Consider the following 21,381-nt stretch of genomic DNA (forward strand, 5'->3'; position numbering starts at 1 on the left):
CATGTGAAAGCCCCAGAGAATGTTGTATCCACTGAAAATGTGGAATTCTAGGGGATAAGATAGTCAATGTGCCTCCCAGCAGTATGAAGTAACAGAGATGCAGAAATAGACTGCTGGCCAAAGAACAGATCATTGCAATCTGGGGCAATCATTTCTATCTCAATAAGGGACCAGGGAATAGCCAGTTTAACTAGGGTATGTGCAAAAATATGTTAAGTAAGATATATAGATGATAATGGACACCAAATTAACACCTACCTGCCTATCTATTAACTAATAATGTATCAATCTGTATCTATTGTTCATAGGTCCAACATTCTTAAATGTTACTGATCAATGCTAGTTATAAAACAATATCTAACTGCTATAGCCATGCACTTTGAACTTTCCCCCATCACACTTAAAGGTTAATTTATCAAAAATTGAAATTTAAATTAAAAAAAAAAAAAATGAATTGAAAACCTTGACTATGTAAAGTATAGAAACATCTAGAGAAGAAAAAGAAAAGAGAGAAAAAAAAACCCCATAGTACTCAATGAGTCTGCCAAATTCCAATGAATCTGAAAAAAAAATAGTTTTGTGACTGAAGGGCTGCGATTGGCTATTCCCCTCTTACTGTGCTTCTTATAGGGACCATTAGGACACACCTAGAAAGGATCTATAGGGAGCTCCAATAGAGGGGCCATTTTTAAAGTTAATGATAATTTTTTGCCCAAAGTGAAACCAGCACTATACTGTGTATTACTAATTACTGCCTATTGATAAATCTGGCCATTAGTTATGAAAATTCAAATAGATAATTTATTGTGTCTTTCCCGTAATTGCGCAGTGCAACATGTATCAAAATAGAACCAAAAACTGTCAAGGGCTGTAGAATTTATGATGCTGGCCCAATCTGACTTTCAGCTCCATAGATTCTACAAACTGTTACTCTTAAGGGGTTAAAGTGTAATGCCCTTTGGATATAGAGCTGTGAATAGAGAGCAGAGAGCAACGACCAAAGTAACAGTTGATATAATAATACTATATACATTGCTCTTGTTGGTATAGAAAGATGAAATATATGAATTAATCTTTAAAAATGTATTTCCATTATGAGTCCAAAGGCTTTGGAATCTCTGTGTGGATTCAGTTATTCATTAAATCTAATCAATAGATTCTATTTATGTCATAGGTAGTAATACATGAAAGATGGCTATGCAAACACACGCCAGCACACAAAAAAAATCTTCTTACGTTGGAAAAAAATCATCATGATTATTAGTTCAACCTCTGACATCTAGGTCTCGCAGCTCTTTAACTGCACTGCCATCTTTAAATGGCAGTCATGTGATATACCCACTCTTGACACATCTGTTTAAGATCTGTAACACCCTTTGCTAGTCAGACTGATGCTAAAATAAATATACTTGCTTCAATAGCACAAAAAAAAGAATCAATTGTAGTTCAGATTTTATTGCTCGGGTCTTTTTGCTTTTATTAGTTTCATCAGTGTATTTTATTAAATGTACACGAGTTAACTCTTTCATGCCTGCAGCCTGGAGGAAGAAGAAAAATAGTTAAACTGGGATGTGACATATTTAAACGTATGAGATCTAACGTACGGTTTTATTAACTTTATTTAAATTTCATATGAAAGGTGTAATCAAATAAAAATATTAAAATGACATAAGCTGCCTTATCGAGGGTAGAGAAAGAAAAACAGAAGGAGGGCCGTAATGGAAATAAAATTGACAACCTCTCAAAGCTCAGGTGGCACTTTCCCTTGCCAGTTAATTACGGTTTTAATTACAGAGCTTCTTGTGACTCCTTGATACCTAATAAACTAGACTCTGTGGGGCGGCAAAGTTGAGTTTTGCTTGAACTGCAGGTGTAAGCTTCAGTGTGAATCATAAATCAGCATCTTAAAAGTGTTCCTAAAGTTTTATTCAAGATTTCTTTTCCCTTCTAACATTATTGGCTTACAATGCATTGAATAGCAGATTTATCTGTGATCTGCTCCTGTCAGCAAGAATCAAAATCACCAAGAAGACGAAGAATAAAATCCAGCATGTGTACAATGCCGTCCATTCAGGCTGGGATTTATCCTAGTTCCATGCCATGTTAATATGTTTGAATATTGCATTCCTACTGACACTATTGGGGTTCATTTCATTAAATGCCCAGTGTCTCTTCCATTTCTTAAAGGACATGTAAAGCCTATATTTTCCTTCAATGTATATAGGTTTGGCACATCTTCCCCACCCAAATGGCACTATTTGTACTGCATATATCCTGTTCTTTTGCCAGTGCAATCACGTTTTCTTAAAAATAGCAGCTTTCACCTTGCGGCCATTTTCCCTCTGACATCATCAGTGATGTTTACATCTGCAAACAGCACATGTGCACTGTAAAGCTCACGCTTTTAAGAATGCAGGCTTACACAGGCAGAACTTACTTACTTAGCACTGCAATTGTTAAATTAAGCTCAGGAGAGGCGGTTAGGAGAAAAAAATAGGAGCATACAATGCCACTTTTCATTGGCTGCTAGACTAGAGGGTGTGTTAAGTTATCTGAGCTGAGAAGAACTGAGCATGCTCAGTAGCCAACAGCCAAAGTAACTTCATGAGAAAGGAATCAGAGTGGGCTTGAAGAGGAGAAGAATTCCTACGTGATTAAGGGGATGCTGCAGCCTTGCTGCTGTTCACTGATTATATTTTTTGGGGGGGAAGGGGGGGGTTATATGTCCCTTAAAATCAGACCCTATTCACTTTGCATGAAAAATTTCATACATCAACCTTTTTTGTGCAAGAATAAGGGCCCTTTGGCAATTGAAAAGACCAAAATGGCTATTATGCCAGTTAAAAGTTTGGCACTATGCATTCCACAAAAAACTCATCTACTCTTGGTGCCAAATAGCACCTCGCAAACAAGTTTTATGCGTAGAAAGAACACTTAATAACCTCTAAATGTAGTAAGGTTACCAACTAATTTAAAAAATTTGGGTCACTACTAGAACATTCAGCTAACAGGGCTGCACTGATCTAGAAATCATATCCTGTAGCTGCAGGTCAGCCATTGACCTTATCATAAACACACCAATTAGAATTTAGGGCATTAAAACATATTAAATAGGGACCCCTTAGAATAGATCCTGCTGTAAATTGGAGGGAAGTTTAATTATGGATAAATACTGGACTCTTGTAGGGAGTCCCTACTTCCAACATGGTCACGGGGGGCACAGAAGTGTGCCCATAGCACGTACAATTCAACTGGGTGGGTACATTACAGAAGGAGAACCAAGCAGAACAGAAAAGGTAATATTGAGGCAGCAAGCAAAGAGTTTATAGCATGCTTAGGGGTCGGGTTTTTATCTTATGAGACATCCAAGGGTGAATGTTCTTATGCTTAAACCTGTTCTCATAGGCTTTGTAAGTGTCTAGTAAATTACACATAAAGGTTTAAACAGGGGTTTGGCTACTTGAAAGGCCATTTACAAAGAGCATATTTTACATAGTCCAGAATAAACTGAGATCTTACATATTTACACAATATAAGCATCTCCTGGCTACGCAGGGTGTTGTAGTAACTTTGCTTAAGGGCGTTATGTCTTATTAGACAGTCAAAAACTTACAGTGTAAAACTTTTAATATGAAATATAAAGGTGATGTAAAGGTGATACCTTTAATGGATAACTAAAATGGTAATCTCAGGAAAATGTCAGAACATTCCATCTTTTTTAAAAGATAATTACCTCCCAGTTTTTGCTCTCTTATATAATGCCATGTGTAAGTCTTCATTCAAAACTCTTATTCTACACTGAGTTTATTCAAACTATTTGTCTGCAGACACATACTGATTTTTTGTAGGTGAGAGGTGAGTTATGGGACCACCAAAAGCCAACTCTGAATAGAGTCTATCTGTAAACATCTTGCCCTACTGCCACGATGCTGGTCTGTTATCCACTACTCAAACCTACAAGTACTGTTCTGCTAGGCCAAACGTGGGTCTTTGAGCAGTCAACCCTATTTGCAGTCTTCTTAAAGCAGATTTGCCTTGGACTTGTTCAATTGTTGACAGAAACAGGATAAATACAATAAATATGCTCCTGTCTGTCATTGTTCAGTTACAGCAATAGACATTTTTGATACAGGTGTGGGATCTGTCTCCCAACGGAAAGGGCAATTCCCATAGACTCCATTTTAATCAAATAATTCATTTTTAAAAATAATAGCCTTTTTCTCTGTAATAATAAAACTGTGCCTAGTGCTTGATCCAAACTAAAATATAATGAATCCTTATTGGAGACAAAACATCCTATTGGGTTTATTTCATGTTTAAATGATTTTTTTAGTAGACTTACAGCAGTGAACCCCAACCAGTGGCTCGTGAGTAACATGTTTCTCCCCAACCCCTCTGATGTTGCTCCCAGTGGCCTCAATGCAGATGCATATTTTTGAATTTCTGAGGAATAAAGATCATGGGTACTGCCGAACAGAGCCTTCTGTAGTTTTAAACTCCACAGTGGCTACCAAATACCAATCACAGCCCTTATTGGTCACCCTAGAAATATTTTTCATGCTTGTGTTCCTTCCCAAGTTTTTTATATTTAAATATTGCTCATGGGTAAAAAAATGTTGGGGTCCCCCAACTTAAAATATGGTGATCTAAATTACAGAAAGATCCCTTATCCAGAAAACCCTAGGTCCCTAGAATTCTGGATAACAGGTTTTATATTGGTACAGGTATAGGGCCCATTATCCAGAATGCTCGGGACCAAGGGTATTCCGGATAAGGGGTCTTTCAAAATTTGGATCTCCATACCTTAAGTCTACTAAAAAATTAATAAAACATTAATTAAACCCAATAGGATTGTTTTGCATCCAATAAGGATTATTTATATCTTAGTTGGGATCAATTACAAGGTTCTGTTTTATTTCTACATAAAAAAAGGAAATCAGTTTTAAAATTCTGAATTATTTGCTTATAATGGAGTCTATGGGAGACGGGCTTTCCGTAATTCGGAGCTTTCTGGATAATGGGTTTCCGGATAAGGGGTCTGATACCTGTACTGAAAACAGTGCAGAGATATGTTGTTTTAATGCTGAAATGTTAGAAGTTCTTCTATTTGTATATTCATTAATTCACCTCCAACAATGCTGCTATACAAAGATTTAGCTCCCATATTAGAGCAGATTCTCAGCCTTCCCTGTAATGATATAAAAATTATTAACAGTCCCTAGGACAGACATGTTAATGTATCGTCATTACCCACGGGATTTTATCCACTTTCACATTCGATATTCAACTGGATGATTTAAAAATTTATGTTGCGATGTCCTTATGTGATAATCACTTGACCTAAGAAATCACCCAGCACTAGAACTAAATTTTACTCCTCATAACATGGGCATCCTGGTGTTCATTAACTGTGAAATACACATTTTGTTCATGCCTGAGAAGACAATGCCATATTTTTTCTTTAGATGACTTTAATAGATTGTTATCTTATCCTGCCATATGCCGATTTTAAAAAGAATCACTTAATTGATTACAGAATTCCATTATGAACTAATTAAGACTATTCTCATTTATATGACTTTATTTGATTTTTTTTTTTTTTAGAAATTATAGCAGAAATAAAGCTTTTAAAATAAGGCATATTTTTAGGGGTGGCCAAAAATGTTATTTTTAAAGGCTGCATGTTGTTGAAGATTTTGGCATCATTTTGAAAACAAAGCCTACTGAATCATAAAAAAGAAACCCTTTGAAAGTCTATGGGAGGGGGGGGGGGGTGAAACCAAGCCAAGTCCTTAGATTCAAAATGTTTGCTCTTATCATGGGCACTGAATTAGCGGTTTTCTGAAGTCCATTTAGAAAATAATCATTGAAGCATTTATCATTATTTTGTAAAACGGAGACTAATCTTGCTCTTAGTAAAGTCTACTCTTTTATCTCACATTCCTTCTTGCAGAATAGCAACATGCACATTTGGTCGCCTTCTGGAAGCCCCGGCTTGCATATGTAAGATGCAGTACGGTTGCAAATACAGTCCTGGCTGATCAAAGAGATTATTTTCTTATATAGCCAATAATATTTCTTTACAACTGTACTACTTTGGTACAATCTGCCTTTTCACTATGCAGCTATTATTAATAGAGCAACAGAATTTAACATGTTTAAAAGGCCACTTGCTATTTTATAGGAGAGAAGTTCTATAAGAAAGCAAATAAAAATTGTTTCCTTATTCTCCTGGTATATATTGGTAAGTCCATTGCAATGCAAAGCTTGTGCTGCTTCCATCATTTACAATGAGTTTATAAAGAAAAAGTTCAAGAAAAAAAAAATCTCAATCGAAATTTAGGTGCAACAGTAGGGAGAATGAATTTAGCAGCGCAAATATAATAAAGGGCACTATGGGGTTGATTCACTAAAGGTCGTTAAGCATTATCGCATGGTTTTTTGCGTTCAAATTGATGTGATAAATAACGACCGATTTGTCAAAGTAATTTCCCATGCGTTAAAAAGCGCGCTACTGCAATGCGTTAATTTTAACGCATGCGTTAATTAGTGCGTAGATATAATACACAAACACATATGAAGCATTAAACGCTAAATATCGCATTAGTCTATGCGAAGATGAACACCTACTTGGGGCAGGAGGTACTTAAAGAAAATTGTGGTTCAAGAGCTTTTGGCAACACAATATGGACTTTGCAGTGGGATTTATTCAAGTCTGTGTTGGCCCTAGAGTGATGCAGCCTCCAGTTTGCAGGGAAATGGTCATTTTCCGAAAAGTAGTTTCACGAACGTAATGCGTTAAAACGTGCGCTAATATAGAAAGCGGCAAAATATATTGCGCGCAGTGGGAATTAACGCACGCACGGAAAATAACGCAAGAAAAACGCTCATCGCGACTTAAATAACGCAAAGAACATGATTTATTGTGGGACCCAGTGACTTTTAATTAAGCCACTGGATCTGAAATTATAACATTATTGATCTTTAAGCTTAAAATCTATAATACCCATATGTCACTTTGACATATAACATTGTACTCTTCACTACTCTTTAGGCATGCTGTGCATATTTGACTGTTTGTAAATATGGATATTCCTTGGGGGAAAAAGCTGCATAATTGTTGAGAATCCAAGACTATTCCTCTCTGAAATGAATTACTCCAATAAAAATACTAAAAAAGTATAACAAAGAAAAAAAGAATATAATTGAGTAAAAGTCCACACTGTATTTTTTTGTTTCTGTCAACAAAGCTGACATTGGTATCGTAGCTTCCCCTTTAAGACAGTATCGGATCTAGAATTAATGGGTTGTATTCCTGTCACATCTGCAGAATGTTATACCTCACCTGAACAATAGTGAAAAAAGGCAAAATCTCTAACAGCAGGTTCCACTCACACAAGATAACAGAGGGAAGCAGAAGACAAATGGGACAAATGAATGGAGGCCAGTCATCATCCGACAAGTGAAAAGCCTTGTGGTTTACTTCTTTTGCTTTGCTGCGGAGAGAAAAAAGCTCTTTAATTTATCAAAGCTGTTTGAGTCATTATGTGAAAGGCCACGAGGGTATCAAGAAGTTTTATTTCTTTCAACTTCAGCATTTGGGTTTATAACAACATTCTCCGCTTAATGATGGAAGCAACTTAATTACTTTTCCCTTTGTTCTGCGGAGGACTAGGAATGAAGGCATGTCAAGATCATTTACTGACAGAACATAATTAACAGTAAAATGAATATTGATTAACAGGTACAATTGGTGATTATTGTTTAAAGACTAAAAATGAAGCTGCAGCAATATACACGTTGGTGTATTCTGAAATCAGGATTGGTGCAAGAAGATATAAATCTTGTCCTGCGCTGCTTTGATTTTCAGCACAATTATAATCACACAAATGTTGATTTAATAAACAGGAAACATTTTGCCCATGCTGTGGAAGACTTCATGTCAAAAACATTTTGTGCTGTGCTGTTCCTTTTTTTGAGAATAATAATAATAAATTAATATAATTATTGATATCTAGCATAAGGGGTATATTTATCTTGCTGTGTAAAAAGTGGAGTAAAACATTACTGTTGCTCATTGCAGCCAATCAAATGCTTTGCTTTGGTTTTCTAACTGTTGAAATCTAATAGCTGATTGGTTGCCCTGGGAAACATCACCGGTAATGCTTCACTCCACTTTTTACACAGCATGATAAATATACCCCTTAGTAAATCTAGAGCAACTGAACTTGCTGAGTAGTCATTAAAGACGTTTCACTACTCAACCGAGCAGATTCTTCAGTTCAAGGTAGATTCCATGACCTGGATGAATGAAAAACCTTTATGGTCATAATCATTGATTATGGTAAGGAAACATTTGCTTATGTTGGCAAATAACTGTTTGTCTGTTCCTTCTGTATTTGAGTTGGTTTCATTTTGGTGCTTCCACAATCCAAAAACATACCATTAGGGTTATTGACTTCTTATGATAGTCACATTAGAGCAGGGGTCTCAAACTTGCGGCCCGCGGGCCATTTGTGGCCCTCGGTACAATATTTTGTGGCCCGCACCAACGCCTTCGCAAAAGCAATGAATGGATCGCGATTTTTATTGCGATTCAAGGGATAATTCAAGGCACGGCGGGCGGGAGCTGCTGATTGCGGAAATGACGTTATGCCATCATAACAGTTATTATGGGAAGACGTTCTGTGTGCACAATTAGCTCCTTAGTTAGCAGCTAATTTTGCACACAGAACGTCTTCCCATAATAACTGTTATGATGGCATAATGTCATTTCCGCAATCAGCAGCTCCCGCCCGCCGTGCCTTGCATTATCCGATAATGCAAGCCTTCATGGACTTTTTTTGTGAAATCCCTTATGCGGCCCAGCCTCATCCTGACTTTGCCTCCTGCGGCCCCCAGGTAAATTGAGTTTGAGCCCCCTGCATTAGAGTGTGTTCTTAGACATTTTTAGTTGTGGTGGGGACATCAGAATGTAAACTCCACCGAGGTAGGAAGTGAGTAATAAATATTCTGTATAAAGTATAGGGGTCATTTACAACCACAGCGCAATGAATAAAATGCATTTTTAATGCAATCGCCATGTTTTTTACCATTATGCAGACTTTTTCCCAGGATTCCACAGTTACAAGAGGTGTTGTACCTGATGCAGTTGTGACCAATGTGTTAAAATCAATGCACTTGCACTTTAAAGTAAAGCGGATGCAATCGTGTTGAAAGTTTTCCAAGTCAGATTGGCCCTTATTTCCAAGTGTTTGCATGGGAGTTGCATGTGTGTCTGAATCATGTGTGAATGTCTGAATCATGAGTGCTAGGGCAACCCTGGAGCTACCGCCTGGTCCGGAAGCGGCTGCAGCGACAGATTTCCTATAACAGACGCAACTGCACTCATATAACACAGGAAGGCAGCGGCAATGAGCACAACTTCATGGAAGTGCAAGGAGCACATTTTGATGCAAGTAGTTTTCATTAAATAGTTTTTTTTGATCAACTACTGCAGGGAAATCTGCATTAACACAACTGTGCTTGCAGCTGTAAACGAGTCCTTATATCTTACTACATTGGTAAAAAAAAACCATAAAATTTGTAAAATATAAAAACTATTTTAGCAGACCCCAATAAAAAATGCCACAATTTGCAGCTCTGCCGAACTGTACAATCCATGTGGACCCAAGGTGCCATTATCAATCGATTTTATGAATCAGTTCATCTATGTACAAATAATTTGTTAAAATTTCTAACAAGTTTTGCCATGCTACATTTGTGCAAATTAGGGGGCAGATTCACTAATGGTTATAAGGAATGCAACAAACTACATTTTTATGGCTTTGCAAAACCTTGTTTACACCATAGGGTATTATTGTGAGAGAAACCTATTATTAACTGCCCATGAAAAGCAAAAAAAGAAGGTAAAACAGTATGGGGTAGACAAAATGGTATTGATGTGGCATTCCACACATTTTAAGAAGTAAAATAACGTTTTAGGACCGAAAACCAAAAAATATACAACGTATTAGCGGAAAGAGAAACATATTGCATAAATATTACATGCATTTTTTAATCATTATTCAGTTTAAGACCCAGTAGTAGAATAATTTCTAGACTGTATTTTTTTATTTGCTTATGAGTAGCTAAAGCTGCCTTTGCTCAGATATAGATGTCGGGCACTTGTGTGTGAATATACAGTTGAATACAGGGAAGGAAACCCAGTCCCATTCTATAAACAAAGAAAGAGGGAATGCTCACACTTACATTTCTAACAGTTTTGCTGTGTTGAAGAATTAACGACTTGATTAAACAATGAAAACATGGTTTATGGATTTGTTTGACTACCCCGGCTGGTTTCTCATGTTTGTATATTTTATACTTCACAAATTGTTTTAAATATTCCAAGCACATCTGAGTGATGATGGTTAAATAATCTCCTTGAGTCTAGGTCATAATAAAAACAACAAAAACCAGGTCTGAACTATAAACCATGTTCTTCCACCATTGTATTTTTTTGAAGTTTTGATTATGTTATGCCATATTGCTATGGAATGGCATTTTGTTGCAGTTTCACAGTAGTGTTGCACGATTACTTTTTCAGTAAAAAAAATTGTTGGTAAAAATCCCCCTTTTTTTGCACACAAGTACAGGTATGGGATCTGTTATCTGGAAACCGGCTATCCAGAAAGATCTGAATTACAGGAAGGCTATCTCCCATAGGATCCATTTTAATCAAATAATTCAATTTTTTTTCAATTAACTTCCTTTTCTCTGTAATAATAAAACAGAACCTTGTAATTGATCCCAGCTAAGATATAATTAATCTTTATTGGGGGCAAAACAATCCAGTTGGGGTTATCTAATGTTTAAATGATTTTTTAGTGGACATAAAGTATGGATATCCAAATTACAGAAAGATTCCTTATCCAGAAAACCCCAGATCCCAAACATTCAGGATAACAGGCCATTTAGCCCCCTTTTTATACTTCTACTACAGGTATGGGATCCGTTATCCGGGAACTCGATATCTAGACAGCTCTGAATTATGGAATGCCTGTCTCCCATAGACTCCATTTTAATCAAATAATTCATATTTTTAAAATTGATTCCCTTTTTTTCTGTACAAACAAAACCGTGCTTTGTATTTGATCCCAATTAAGATATAATTAATCCTTATTGGATGTAAAATAATCCTATTGGGTTTAATTAATGTTTTATCAATTTCTTAGTAGACTTAAGGTATGGAGATCCAAATTACGGAAAGACCCCTTATCCGGAATACCCTTGGTCCCGAGCATTTTGGTAATGGGTCCTATACCTGTACTGTATTTTTTTTTTCTATTTCTTCCCATCACTTCATCAAATAATAAAATAAATAAACACTGAAATACATTTTAATATAATTTGCAGTTTGTTAGTTTTTTAGTTTTTTAATTCCTTCATGGCAGGTCATGGAGGCTCGTTGGTTAAAATTGCTGGGATCTTAAATTAAATTTTGACTTAAGCAATATCTGCATGTAGTGTATGTGTTCTTCTTGGTCTGTGTGGGTTTCCTCCAGGTTCTACAGTTTCTTCCCCAACTCCAACAGGCAGGTTCATTGGCTCTTAATAAACCTGATTCAAAAACCGAGGCAGCACCGGCCCAGACAACTAATGCAAAAACTGTGTAATATTTTGTGTAATATATAAATGATAATACAATGTTTTCTTTTCTTTTTGGATGTTTTCATTCCAGGTATTGGAAATATCAGGCAGTTATTTGTTATATGCATGCTATACAAACAGCACTTTTCCAAAAAAAAAAAAAACGTATTTTTCTATAAAAATGTCTTTTATATAAATGTATGTTTCATTTACAGCAAATGTTATTTAACATTTTCATCATCATCATCATCATCATCATCATCATCATCATCATCATCATCATCATTTATTTATATAGCGCCAGCAACTTACGCAGAGCTTCACAATACATTTAAACAAACAGGGATCTTAAAAGTTCAACAAACAAGGGTATACAGAGTAACAATAGGATCAGCGGGCCCTGCTCGCAAGAGCTTACAATCTACAGATTAAACAAAGCTCAGCATTTTCAATAGATAACCATTTAAATGAATGACCCATGGGCTTTTTTTTATCTGAATTATGAATTTTAGAGTTTGAACATTTAAATCGTGGTAAAAATTCTAATGGGTTATCTAATTGTTCTGCTCCCAAGGGCATGGTTCAAATGTTTTACCCTGATATCTGAATGATTCCCAAACAGATTTGATTGAGGAGGTTATTGTTTCTTGGTCCAATACAAACTTTAGCTATTGAGCTGTCTCAAAGCTAAATCTCCTAGCATGCCTCCCAGGTTAGTTGTGGAATGCTTGCCTTGTAGTGCAATGGCACCCAAAATCAAAATGCCAAATTTAAATGATACTGTAGAGTTATATCTGCTTAAATTCTTGGCAAAAGACCTTTGGGTTGCAATAGCCTAAGACTTTTCAGTATCAATGCTTTGAATCTTTCCCATAGAGCTACTGGGTAAATAAAATGGAGGCTATAGGGAAGTACAATGTTACAATTTTACATTCATGATATTTATTATGTAGACCCACATCATAAAAAATATCTATACAAGTATAGGACCAGTTATCTATAATGCTTGGGGCCTGGGATAGGGGGTCATTCCATAATTTAGATCTCCATACATTAGGCTTACTAAAAAAATAATTGTAACATTATATAAACCAAATAGGATTGTTTTGCCTCCAATAAGGATTCATTATATTATAGTTGGTATCAAGAATAAGGTACTGTTTTATTATTAGAGAAAAAAAAATTAAATTAGAATTATTTATTTTATTATTTGTCAGTGGTAGATCACTTTTTAGTAATTTAAAACTTTCTATATAATGGGTTTCCGGATAACAGATCCTATACCTGTACTTATGGCAGATATAAAGTGTAACTACTATTATCAATTGAAAGCCATACTCCAGGACATACCCAAGAGGCCTATAATAACCAAAATATGGTGAATAAGTGAATGTTACACTAAAGTCAATGTTCCTGTCAATATAAAAACAACAATATTAAAAAATAAGGTTTTTAGAGTGCAATATAATGCATTTTGTTAACTGTATATAAAGTACAATTCACAGGTATTGGTTATCTTTTGCCATTTTAAAAGCCTGTATATAATTAATTTATTCCCAATGATTGGCACATACAATGAATAGCACTGCTTCTATTGATGAAAATATAAATAGCTTTTGATATGTTATGAACTTGCCAAACCGCACACGTGGCTAGTGACACCCACTTTCACCGTAGCCCATTCTCGCTGGTGATCAATATTGCAGTGGAAAAGCCTCTTAAAGCAAAGTTGTAATTAAAAAAGATAATATTAATGAGAGCAGTGCAGAACATTTATGTCATGCCCATTGACATCATTTTCCCCTGCAGTTTCAATCCAACAGCTGCTCAGTTCAACAGATGACCGTTTATACTTTGGAGATTTTTCCAAAAACCTGATTTTGTTACTTGTGCAGCCATCGCCGCCAAGAATAATTTTCCCTTTCCAGTACAACACACTTCATAGCAACAAGTCTTCCAATTGTAACCGACGTTGAAAAAAAAAAAGGCCTAACTTTGCCTGCCAGAAAAAGACAATGCTTAGAACATTGAGATGAATGGATCTATTTTATGAGCCATAAAAGTTTTATTTATCTTGATGCTAAAACAGGTTTAGTCAGAGAGCTGACATGCCTTAAATAAATTAGTGGAATTAATTCCTACTTTTTGATACAACAGAAAACCAACGCTGGCACCGGAGATCAACCCATTGCATCCTGTTCTGAGTTAATAACGATATGGATATTGTTTAGATTTTTTTTTTCCCCCTTCCAGACGCAATGCAACGAGGGCTAGCCCGAGCCACAGAGATTCTGCCTGTTTATTAGAGGCTGGAAAAAAAAAAAGGATCAAGACCTGGTTGTAACACAGCTAACTCTGACAGCTAAAGAACCAGTTTGGCGTCTGGTTTGTCTGTTGTTTTACTGCTGACCTTCAAATCAACTTTAACCCATGACTTCTTCAGGCATATATCATGACAAGAGCCTGTTTAACACAAATGGTGCCCATCTTAAGGGGAAGAAAGTCAAGATTTCCTTTTTTTTTTATGAAGAATTTGGTTTTCCACCCTGCTTTTCTCCGTCACCACAGGTGAAATCCTTCCTAGCAGCTGGCTTATGAAATATTGTGATGGGAGGCCTTAATAAGCCGAAAGCACCCTCAGCGGGAGATAAATGTATGCAAATGAGATGCACAAACAAAGGAGCCCGGACAGAGAAATATCTGCAAATCCAGCAAAAAAAGCTGCCTGAAGCTAGAAGATGAACAGCTTTGATAAAATGGTAACAAAAAGCACCTTTTTATCGTGCAGCATGTTTTACATTGCAATAGACTATTGTCATTGGAACCCATCAGAGCATGCTGGGGTTTTCTGCACTATTTCAGTAACCTGGTTAAGCATTTGATTTGGGGCATTCATTCAATAGAATAAACACTTTATTTGAAAGAGTTAAAGAAAGGCACTAAAAGTGATTTCACGTCAAGAAGCATATATCTTGCTTGTTACAGGTAATTTAAAGAATCTGTAGGGGCGGTAATAATTCCTGACAATACTGAAAAGAGAGAAAAAGAAAGTGTTACAGGCACAGTTTTATTCTCATTGTATGTCTTCTTATTCTAAGTAACTCACATTAGACATTTGAATTCATTCAGGGGTTTTATAAAACACTGGAAAACAATGGTATCTACCTGAAACTATGTTTATTGAATTCTTGAAAAAAAAAAACATTTAGGCTACAGAACAAATGTAAACATAAAAATGTGAGAACAACGTATTTGATTTGTTGAAATTAAGACAATTTTTTTTATTTCTATTTACTGTATATTATTTTCTAAAAATATTGAGAATGAGTTTGTAAAGGTATAATGTGCAGTAAAGGTTCAGTCCAATTGTATACAATCATGTGCAGGCTTAGTAATGTAGAAGAGCACAATACAAAGAGTGACAAATATCACATCCCAAAGACAAACATTGCGGGCAATTGTCTTTTAAAGTGATTCTGTCGTGTGTTTGTGTGTGTGTGTTTGGGTGAATTTATACACACAGGAAATTTGCCTGCATTGTTTTTCAAGAGCTGTGTGTTTTCCAACGCTGGAAACTTTAGAACTTTGATGCACGTACAAATTTGATTTTAATTCTAACATCTGGCAGAGGGAAACAAGCTGTACCTTCATTGGCGCTGTGTTTGTTGTCGAGGATGATGCAGGAAATCTACAAGAGCTATTCATCCAGCCCAAAGGCAGAGTACAGGTTGTGTCAAGTTGTGTATTCAGATACCACAAATATTTAATGATACTGAAGGGTCTAAAAAACGAACACGGACTGTAGTTTTAGCTCATTAACTTCGAAATGGAAACATACATTTAGAGATCAGAGCAGGGACATGGTTGCAGTTTACATCTCTCTCTGCAATCTCCTGCTCTTGGCAGTGTAATTATATTCAACTGCTGCTAGATCTAAAGGGCAAGCAGCAGTTTCCACCCAGAACAATGAAATTACAGCTGAGATTTAAGCTGGCAAAAGCCGTCTTCTCTGGGCTTTTATGATTCATTATTTCCCATTAAATACAGTATTAAAAGTGTACACCAGATAGCTCCTGCTTTCTGCTCTCAGAGCACATTATCTGTATTACGCAGGTCTGGGGAGCAGAATTAGAAAACTTTAGGGGAATGAACAATATGTGTTTGCTGTTAGACATACCATATGGCTCATCTTTCTCAATTGCTTTCATTGCGATCCTGATGCAGGAGAAATTAAAGTTTTATTTGATGTGGTGCCGCTTAATGAACTGTCTTCTGTTTGGAAATTGAATATGTTTTCTGTTATCTGAACACAAAGCTTCTTGCATTTGACTTTATTTGTATTTGCTTTTCTTTGCCAAAGAATTTTACAGATTTTTAATCGAAAAACATTGGAAAAAATATCTTTAAAACAGGAATAATGGCAGTGTTTCTATGACTAGACATTATAACTATAATTGAGTAAAAATGACCTGTTTATGAATAATGCAGGTAGGGGCTGACAGTTATCTTATTGGGATTTCCCACTCTAGAATTTTGTGTTCTATTAACAAACTGAGATTAAATATTTTTACTTGTGTTTATAAACATTTATCATAAGGATATTAAAGCATCTGCATTGTCTCTTGTAATGTTTATAGTGCCCAGGAAATAAAAAAGACAATTAAAAAAACAACAAAATTAATTAAAAACAAAGGCATAAAAGGTAAAAGAAAAAATGCAGTGTGTTTGTGCCTTTCATTGCATTCTCCACATTAAAGCCTTGGCTTTTCCAGTGATATTACAGAACATAGATTATAGTGAAGCTGCCTGCATTATTCTTTATGCCAATGATGTCTTTAGTACTTTGCATTAATATTCAGGTTTAATGCTGGAAAAGAAAGTATGTTTGTTGCTGTATTTTTACTTTTGTTTTTCTTTCCTTGGAATCCTAGCTTTCTAAAGGGACAATAGAGGGGGCTGTACAAGCAGAAAGGGAAAATGGGAAAACAATAAATTAATAAGTTATTGAATACATAGAATATTAATGGACAGAGAAGGAAGGCTCTTTGGGGGGATTTTTTTCTACCATGCACAGTTTAAAGAAATCAAGTATAATCCATAGGGCTCTAGACAATGACATATTAATATAGAGATTCATGCGTATATAAGTGGTGGGAGGCACCTGTCCACAGAGCTTGCAATTTAAAAAGGATAATATTGGCATTTAATTGTAGAATCAAAGTGTCTGAGAGAAAAGCATTGATAAACCTAATAAGAAGTAAAATTAAGTACAGGTATTAAACCTGTTATCCAGAATGTTTGGGACCTGGGGTTTTCCAGATAAAGGGTCTTTTCAGTAATAAGGACTTCATACTTTGTCTGATAAAAAAATCTTTTAATAATAAATAAACCCAATAAGATTGTTTTTCCTCCAATAAGGGTTAATTATATCTTGGTTGGGATCAAGTATAAGGTACTGTTTTATTATTACAAAGGGAAATATGTTTTAAAATGTTAAATTATTTCATTAAAATGGAGTCCATGGGAGATGCCCTTTCTGTAATTCAGAACTTTCTGTATAATGGATACCTGTAACAGAAATTTCAGCAGTATTTCTCCCTAATTTATGGTATTTTACACACTTCCTAAGGCATACATTTTATAACAGGGATAATAAATAAGTGTAACAACACTAGTAAGGATGAGTTGTCACGATAGTTGTCCACCTTTAACCACAAGTGGTATCAGGGACTCCGCCAGCTTATTAACTGATTAAAAAGGAAATAACACTGTAATACTTTTATTAATTTTGTATAGTCGTTACGGTTAGTATCATTCTAGTTATACAGGTATCTGACCCCTTATCCGGAAACCCGTTATTCAGAAAGCTCCGAATTATGGAAAGCCCATCTCCCATAGACTCCATTTTAATCAAATAATTCCGAATTTTAAAACTGATTTCCTTTTTCTCTGTAGTAATAAAACAGTACGTTGTAATTGATCCCAACTAAGATATAATTAATCCTTATTGGATGCAAAACAATCCTATTGGGGTAAATTAATGTTTTATTGATTTTTTAGCAGACTTAAGGTATGGAGATCCAAATTACGGAATGATCCCTTAACCAGAATACCCTTGATCCCGAGCATTCTGGATAACAGGTCCTATACCTGTATATGAAAAAATAACATTGTGAACTCTTCATTCAGTGGTAGTCAGTTGTGCTTTCTTTACAGGTAACCTGATATCCAGAAGGCTCTGAATAAGAGGAAACCATCCCCATAGAGTCCATTTTAGGCAAATTCTAATGTTCAAAAATTAACTATTGTTTTTCTATGATAATAAAACAGTACCTTGAATCGATATTAGTAACAAAACAATCCTAGGGTTTATTTAATGTTTAAATGTTTTTTTGTTAAACTTAAAGTATGGGGATCCACATTAAAGAAAGATCCTTTATCTATTTTTTCAAAATGTTTAGGGGAAAAGGGCCAAAAGATTAATCAAACGTAAACTGCCCATTTACTAGTATCGTGGTATTGCCAATCTTTGGTAAATCGAACCGCCTAGGTGGTGGGTCAGATAGAACTGATAGATTTGGATGGAATGGGGAGATCTGTGTAGATTGGGCCACGTGTGTCGTCTTTGCCCAAGTGGATGTTACATTCAACTTGACTGACAACTGGCCAAACCCCAGTCAAAAATAATTTGGGGAGTCTATCTCTTGGCCTCAATAAGATATCAGCCGTCATTACTGTCTCACGTATAACCAGCTTTATTTTAAGGATCAAATGTTAAATAGTCTGCTGCTATTGGTACCCAATAATCTTCAGATTTTGCCAACATTTGTGTGTTCTGTAATTACAGATGTATTGTCTTTGCATTCTTGATGTCTGAAGCAAGTACTGTTGCATGGGCTTAAAGTTTTGTAAGTCATTTTTAGGGGTGGAAATATTCGAAAAGTCTAAGTATATATGAGGGAAGGATAGAAATTTCCTGCAGTTTAACTCTCAGCGCTCATGTACTAAACTGTAATCAATTCAAACAAATAATTAATATCTGCATTTATAGTTTATTTGCCCATATCAGCTATAAGCTTAATTGTACATGCAGATTTGTTTTTTCTTATGGCTAATGTATCCAAATGCGGGGGCTGCCATGTGCTTTATTCTACAGAATAAAATTTATGACCACTTGGAGTGTTGTTGTTGTTCTTTATCTTCATATCCACTGAAGAAAAATAAACATATGATAAACTTTAGCAATATACACTGTATATTTACCCTTTAAAAACCTGAATATATAAAGGAGAAGACAAACCCCTACATATTGGATCCCGGTTTAAGAAACAGATGTACAATAGCTACAAAATTATGGGTTAAACAAGCTCTTTTGGAATTTGTATCTAGTAACCAACACTTTTCTTTTGCATTTGTTTGCTAAATATGCTCTTATTTTGTTCCTCAGGTGAATGTGGATTCCGGGTTTCGAAGAAGAATGGATACTTGGATGGAAAATTGGAATAATATCAGAATCAGTGTCAAAGGATTGTTGGAATAGGACACTCCCACTCTAAACAATACGTACACATGAAATTGTTGACACTGTCTGATAACAGAACCAAAATAAATCTGCACTTTATGTACAAAGCACGTGCACCTTCTTTTTCTGATTTTATATTTATTTTCTTCCTTGAAATGCCTGAAACTAAATATGTGTGTGTGTGTGTCAATGATTTCTTCTTGTCCAAAGCCCCCCCCCCCCGGAGAGAAAAGACTTAAATGATCAGTAACACCACAAAAAATGAAAGCTGATCAAAGTAAATAATATATTATGTACAGTTGCCCTGCACTGGTAAAAGTTGTGTGTTTGCTACAGAAACGCTACTATAGTTTATATAAACAAAGCTGCTGTGTAGCCATGGGGCAGCTATTCAAATTAAAAAAAGGAGAAAAGGCACAGGTTACATAGCAGAAAACAGTGTAGATTCCCATTGTATTCTACAGAGCTTATTTGTTATCAGCTTTGTACCCTGTACTTTTTATCCTTTTTCCAGCTTTATATGGCTGCCTCCATGGTTACACAGCAGTTTGTTTATATAAACTATAGTAATCTTTCTGAAGCAAACACACAACTTTTACCAGTGCAGGGCAACAGTATATTCATGTTTTGGTGTTACTGTTCCTTTAATAATGAGTAATGTTCCTAAAGATACCTGTAAGTAATGGATAAACAAACACTACTTCCCCACTAGCTGGAAATATTTACCAGTTAAAATTGTTCCTTATGCTACGAGTGCCATTGAGTAATAGATAACCAAACACAGAGGAAAAAAAATATTCAATAAAATGTCCATTTCAGCAAACGTAGGAGTGCAAACGTCACTTTAGATGACAGTATTTTTCATGGAAATTGCCAGTTTTTATGAAAGCCTATCGCATGACAAAAGGGTTCCTTTGAGAAAGAGCATTATGCATTGTTATCAGCATGGCGTAATTTGACTGTTGACAAAGTGTCTTTGGTGGCAGAGGGAATGAGAGCAGTTAGAAGTGCAGCGGATTGTAATCAAGAAGATGCTTAGCTGTGCAACGCTGCATCTTGAGCAGATTTGAATCAACATTGCCTTGAGGGGACATACGCACACACACACACCAAAAAGAGTCCATTCATTTTTAGTGAGAAAATTAGAGTGGCACTTCATGAGGTAAAATTTGACATGCGTTAATTGCTGTGCAGTTCTCCTAATTAGGGATTTTCACATTCTTTTACTGCTGTCAGACTGATGGCACATTGTCTCACCGGACAAAAAGCAAAATTACGATTGAAGTTGATCACAGAATTGAGCATGTGAAGTGAGTAGAGTTTCACAGCTCATAGATAGAGAGAGCTATATGGCAAGTTATAAGATATATATACTGTATATATATATATATATATATAAGGCAAGAAAATGGGAAAAAATTGTAGGACGCAATGGATAGAAAGCAATGCAATGAAGCTGCTGATATGAAATAGGTGCAAAAAATAGGAGCAAACAGGGACAATTTTTTTGTCGAAACCCCAACACCATTTATTCCCCCAGTTATAATTTATAGTTGCAAGTGCTTCTTATTAACATTTTTGCATATGTACATTTTGCACAAAGGGCAATTGTAGCAGGTGCATCACGCGTATTAAGTTCTAGGTACCCATTTGAGATGGCAAATAACAAGTATAAAAAAAATGGACTTCATAGGAATAAAAACATAATTTTTCATTTCGAAAAATAATTAAGTCGAGATGCCGTGTCTACAAGTGCATTAGCATCTCCCGGAATCGACAGGACAGATTTGGCCGGCTATTAAAATGATGACTACACTTCAGTTTCCGTTTTTCATTTATGAACTTTCCGCCCTGAAACATTTCTTAACATATTGAATTTTTTTTTTTTTTTTTTTTAATTTTCTGTCTCTTCTTGACAACGATATTAATATTGGGGGGGGGCAAGCCTTGATTAGAACTAAATGACTTGTTACCCAGTGGCATTTATTTATATGGCACTGAATTATAAAGCTTTACTATTGTCATGCCTTAGGCGAATTGTTTATGACACCAGTAATAGAAGTAATTGTTATTGTTGAAATTACCTGTCAGCTACCCATAGCAGTGGCCCTTGTCCCACTGACAAATAGTGACAGGGGAGAGGGATCGACCACACGTCCTCTTGATGACTTCTCCTCTGATAATAAGGAGTGCAGGGCCTCTGATAATTTGCCTGTCACTGTTGAGTG

General features: G+C 35.7%; 1 long non-coding RNA gene across 1 annotated transcript; it reads left to right on the forward strand.

Moving 5' to 3' along the window:
• Positions 1–13,689: 13,689 nt before the first annotated feature.
• Positions 13,690–19,260, forward strand: LOC116411108. The gene is made up of 2 exons (XR_004222853.1): positions 13,690–14,390; positions 19,079–19,260. It is a non-coding gene; the product is annotated as an uncharacterized LOC116411108 (long non-coding RNA).
• The last annotated feature ends 2,121 nt before the right edge of the window (positions 19,261–21,381 follow it).

The sequence above is a fragment of the Xenopus tropicalis genome, chromosome 5 (assembly GCF_000004195.4).
Source record: "Xenopus tropicalis strain Nigerian chromosome 5, UCB_Xtro_10.0, whole genome shotgun sequence".
Lineage (NCBI taxonomy): Eukaryota > Metazoa > Chordata > Amphibia > Anura > Pipidae > Xenopus > Xenopus tropicalis.